This window comes from Gavialis gangeticus, unplaced genomic scaffold (assembly GCF_001723915.1).
Source record: "Gavialis gangeticus isolate Ggan-Ray unplaced genomic scaffold, GavGan_comp1, whole genome shotgun sequence".
NCBI classification, from domain to species: Eukaryota; Metazoa; Chordata; order Crocodylia; family Gavialidae; genus Gavialis; species Gavialis gangeticus.
The window spans coordinates 460,016-465,643 of NW_017728984.1; the positions used below are offsets into that span (position 1 = coordinate 460,016).

The 5,628-nt window shown below is 51.7% G+C and overlaps 1 protein-coding gene across 1 annotated transcript in view; it reads right to left on the reverse strand.

Annotated features, from left to right (window-relative positions):
• Positions 1–5,456, reverse strand: part of LOC109295159 (LIM homeobox transcription factor 1-alpha-like) — a 43,556-nt gene extending 38,100 nt beyond the window's left edge. The window contains exon 1 of the mRNA XM_019513837.1: positions 5,372–5,456. The gene's annotated coding sequence lies outside the window, so the exon portion shown is untranslated. The remainder of the gene's footprint in view (positions 1–5,371) is intronic.
• Positions 5,457–5,628: the final 172 nt, after the last annotated feature.

Here is a 5,628-nt window from a genome sequence, read left to right on the forward strand (position 1 = left end):
AAAAAAAAAAAAAAAAAAAAAAAAACAGCTGGAAGGAGTGCAAACCTGCAACCAGAGCCGCGGGAGTAGAGGCAAAACCTGGGAATCTCTTTAAGCTACTGGCACGTTACTAGCCTATAAGTGCATCGCTATTATTCCACAAAGCAGGAGAAACGCATTACGGAAGTAAAACAAGTTTTGTCCTTCAGGGCTTGTTACTCTTGTCAGCACTTGCGAGACCAAAGCGACACCCCGCAAACTGTTGTGTAGCCAACAGTCAACATGGGGCTGAGCCTGGCCAGGATCTGAGCCAGCTCCACCAGCTGATGTTGCAGACACGCTGTCTGCTTGATGCAGTCCTGAGCAGGACTGCCGGGATGGCTACTCAGCATCTCTGCCGGCAGCAAATTGCAGCCAGACCTGAGCCAAGCCCTCCGCAGCATTCAGCTCCCCAAGACGCTGCTTCACCAAATGCTGCAGCTTGGAAGTCAGAGGGTGGCACCAGTTGGAGAGAAGGAACTGAGATCATTCCCCCCCACTTCTCTCAGAAATGGCCCCATCCCTTCAGGCACCCTGGGGGAACATCTTGTAAAAGACACAGGAGGCAGTGTGCCCAGTCTGGTATATCCCTGGATGGGGACCTGGGGGACTTGTACTCCAGCTTGGCTATAACCCAGCATGTAGCACATGGCAGGCTCTTTCCCTCCCATCCTTTTTTGGTTTTGTTTACTTGGACTGCAGGCTCCTCTGGGCAGGGAATGCCTCTCAGGGAGAGCAGGACCACACACAGTTTTTATGACACTGCAATACATGGGTAAGGGGCGTAATGTTTTACCCAGGTAGTTGGACGGATACAAGCTCCCATGCAGACACAGGCGTAACAGGGCTAAAGTACCACACACTGGTTGAGTTCATTCCTCCTTCCCCTCTGGGAATAGGGCAAGGTGCTTTCTTCAGACCCTGTCTTCTGACACAGCACTACACACATCATACATACATTTAAAACCCAGATAAAACAAAACATGCCACTGCACCCAACCTTACTGCTGGGGAGATTATGAGAGAACAAGACCTGTGTAGAAACAAGGCTTGTGTACCTCGTGCAGGGTCTGTAGGCCGTACTGCTACGCAAATGATGATGGTTCCCTGCAGGGACCATTCATGTGCATTGTAAAGCCAGTAAGAAGTTATCTAATTAACAATTTTAACAGGGCAAGAGGAGAACTTGTTTTTTGCATTTAACATCTGCTGTTATGCACCGTCACAATCCCTCACCCTCTGCTTCCTGGGCTCCTAAGCCACAAGCCAAATGACCCCTGAGCACCACACAGTCCAGACCTGCAATCACAAGCTCTTTCAGCCAGGGAATATTCCTAGCACCCAGCAGGTGCTGCCACAAGCTAGTAATTAGTTAATAATAGCCCCTATCCTTGCTGCTGCTCGCACTCCCACAAGAACCCTGGCAGCTCCACTGCAGCAGATCAGAATCTCTCCAAGAGGAGTCCAGGCTGAATGACCAAACCGTAGCAGAGGGAGGAATTTTAGGGGCAGAGATTTCAGATGGGCTCATTTTCTGGATGATCAAAGATGTTAACCATCAATTCCAACCCTCCCACCCTGTGTTTCTTCTCCCTTTGCCTGACTCAATGCACCTTTTCTCTTATTAAAACACCCAACGCAGTTCAGAAAACAGGGAAGTTTGCACATTTAGAAGAAAAGCAAATGGAGTTCAGCCATGGGGCTCTCTGTTTGGCTATCAGCATTTCTTCTGCCCTGCTGGATTCAGCTACTGTCAGGCATGTGAGTGGTAAGGGCCCTAGCAGCAGCATGATAGTACCAGAGCTGCTGCAAGGCACTGTGATGCTGCATGGCAGGGACAGGGCAGCTTTAAAGGCCCAGTTCAGAAAACAAATTCACAGAAGTTTAGGGGTGGAAGGAACCTTGTAAGATCATCAGGTCCAGCCCCCCTGCTCTGGGCAGAAAAGACTGCTGGGGTCAAATAACCCCAGCAAGGTGTGCACTTAAAAGCACTTAAGCCTAGTCTAGACCAGTGATTCTCAGCCAGGGCACACTGGGGTGCTGCCACAGGAAATGTGAGGAGATAAGTAGATAAGGGCAGACTCAGACTTCTCCTGCCCCCACTACCTGACCCCTCTGCAAGGAGGTAAGTACTGGAAGAAATAAATCTGTTTTTGAAACGGTGTGCCACTCAATTCACAAGTCATGGAGGGGATCTTGAGCCTAAAAAGGGGGGTCTTGAGTCTAAAAAGGTTGAGAACCACTGCTCTAGGCTCAGGTTGAAGTGTCATTGGCTGAGCAAAGACGTATTTAAGCAGGTGTCTAAAAGTAAGCACCTGCTTACGTCCTAAACATTCAAAAAGGAGCAAAAGGCAGGTGCAGATAATGACAGGAACTGATAATGATAAGGAATTGGAGATAAAATGGTCTGGATCAGGGTCAGGTGTAGACACAGGAAACAAGAGGGGCCTCTGTCTGAAGTGGAAGCTCTCAGCTGCAGCTGCAGCATTTGCTTACGCACTCAAACAGCAGCAAGGGTCAAGCAGAGGAAGGCAGGGGAGAGATTTCTTTGCATTTTGTGGAGGGCAGTACATCAGGTTGTTGGTGTGTCTCGCAGGACTGGGACTGGGCTGGGAAGAAATTTGTTTTGCTTCATGATGAACTGATGGACACTATGGAAACATGGAGGCTGGCTGGGGTTTTCTTACGCTGCTGAGTAAAATTTGAATGTTATACCTAAACTGAGTCCCACTCCACACACAAACCCTGAATTCATGCATGGCCACCCTACAATTAGCACAGTTCTTTAGCTGCTGATACCATAGCCCTGTCTAGCCCAAAATTGGCTAACTCAGGTGGGGTTAACTTGAAAACCAGGAAGTGCCCCTAAGATCTGCTGTCCTGCCCAGGGGTGGAGATGGGAAGAGTGATGGAGCAGGAAGAAGAACTAATGGCTAAATGCAGATGCCAGATTCTCAATCACAGCTGGATTTTCAGGAGCTTGGTCCCACCATGGCACCTAAATAAAAAGGGACTGGGGTGGTGCAGGTGCTAAGGCACAAGGTTGAGAGCTGAGTGGTCATAAGCTTGAGGTCATAGCAGAAGTGCTCATGGTGCAACTGGGAATTCTACTAAATACCTTGTCACAGACACAAAAAAGGAAAGGACCTAAATAAAAGTCAGATCTCCCAGACAGTTTTTTTCTTCACATGCACCTTGGGGTGCTGGGCTCTCCCCCACCAGTCCTCATCTAGAACCAACTAAAAATTGATGCCATTGTTTCTGCAGAGAATTTCTACTTTCCAACAAAAATTCAAACACTGCTAATACAATATTTTTGATTTATAAAACTCATCACCATTTTCTGCCGCAGATACACACTTCCCACAGAAATCACCATTTAGTCCCAATCCACTCCTCTCTCCAGTCACTTTTCCAGGGCGTGATTTACAGCCAGCGCCATGCTCAGCCCACTTGCTGAACAGCCCTGCAGGGGCGACAGGACTTTCTGTGGTGGAGTGGAGGGCACCTAATCTCTCTCTCAAAGCACAAGCTTCTCTTCAACTCAAGAAATGTGGATTCTGGTGGGAGACGCTTTAAAACTGAATTAGCCCTTTTGAAAATGGGGCAGATCTAAACAACAGGGAGAAAAAAGAAACAAAACAGAAAGCCAAAGGTCTGTGAACTTGAACGTGGTCAGCGAGCCTGAGAGATTCACAGAACTCCGTGCGGCTTGCCCCTCCCTGCTAAAAAACACACTTTAGGTTATATTAAGTAACCAAGTGAGCTGGTTGCCAAGGATTACGGCTTGTGGAATGCAACAGAATCCTGCCCGTTGCCAACCTATATTGTGCTTCGCTGACACTGGCCGTGTGAGCAGACCAAGAGCCCAGGGCGTGAGTTATTACCCAGTAGTAATTCACACCTGGAGCTTTGTTGGGCACAAGGCCAAGAGCCCAGCAGTCACTTAAACAGGACACAAGGGTAACAATCCCATTACTCGATGCAGGATGCAAGGTGTGTTGGGAACACCAGTTGCCCCTACAACACCCAGCCTCTCTTAGAAATGGAGCAACCTCAGAGAGGGCTCGACTTGCAAGGGGACATGAAGAAGCCTCTGCCCTTTGAGACCCTGCAGGGTCTTAAAGACTGCAAGGGGAGGAGACTGAGGGTGCCCTGAGGGTGAGGATACAGCCCTCTGAAGCACACTTACATGGGAAAGGTTAAAAATCCTGTTCCAGTCCCCAGAGTGGGAGACTCATTGGAAAGAAGCCAATTTCCAGTCATCTAATTGAGCAGCTCCCATTGGAAGGGCCGCCTGTTTTCAAGCATATCCTTCCAGTATCAGTTTTGGTCAGCATCTTACTGGATTAGTACCTTAGTCCTGCTGGGATGTCTACACCTCGACCTGCACCCACACCTGGGGCTGGTGTGCACAGACAAAGCCCCTAACTAGTCCACAACATACAACAGTGAAATGCACCACGAAGAATAGGGCATCACCCAGCTGTCATTACTTGCATGAGAAGAGGCCTAGAGACCCAGGACAGATCAGAACCTAACTGGGCTGGGTGAGACAGTCCCCGTCCTGAAGCTACCATCTAAGGAGAGGAAAGCAACGGGCTTGGCAGGGACTTGCCCAAGACTCCAGCTTCTCTAGCCAGAGCCCTAAATGCAAAAGCCCCCCCTGGACTGGCAGACACTGCCCATAAGACGGTAGGTTTCCGCACACCCAGGACCAAGCCACAAACAACTGCATGCCCCAGGGTGGGATCAGAATTCACACCTTTGCCCCCAAACCAACAGGCAGATTAAAAACTAAGTGTGATGTAGACTCTCAGCTCCTGGGGAAAAGAGCCTTTGCTCTGTGCAAGGACAGGGTTGGGCGTAAGCGTCCTCCCATCAGACAGTGTCATGTAGGGAAAAATCAATGGGGGCGAGCAACAGAGGAGACCAGGGACAGGCAGGGACAGCAAGGCCTTGTCTGTTGGCACCTGCAAGGTCCAAGCAGGGCCCGCAGTGCAGACACAATAAACAGTGGAAATGCAAATAGCAGAGGAGATCCTGACCAAGGCGGGTTTGGGGTGAGCTGTACAGTGTGTGAAGGAGCCCTGCGTGGGTGCCTGGTCCCTGGCCCTGCTCCTGGAAGGGCCAGAGCCAAAGCTCTGCGTTTCCCTTGCTTAGGGGCAGCTGTTGGAGCTGGCTGGAGGGAGGGAACATCCAGTCCAGGCAGAGCAGTGACCTGCCCCTCAGGGCTGCTGGTGGGATCTCGCCCCCCAAGCCCAGGCTGCCCTGGCCCGGCCGCCTCAGCGTCTCCGGACAGCGCCGGCCCTGCAGAGACTCGCCCCATGCCCGGGGCAGCGGAGGTACTCACCAAAGCCCAGTACCGGGGTGGCCTGCTGCAGGCAGGAGGGAGCCTCCTCGGTCTTCATGCTCGGAGCCCGGCGGGGAGCGGCTGCGGGAGGTAGAGGCGGCGTTAGCGCGGAGATCGGCCGGGCCGTAGGGCTCGGGGCTGAAAGCGTGGTGCCTCCCCCACCGAGTCCTCGCCGCCCGCCCCACAGGACACGAACGGCCCGGCCCGGCCAGCCCCGCTCAGCGCCCCGGCGGCAGCGGCGCCCGCGCTCCCCGCTC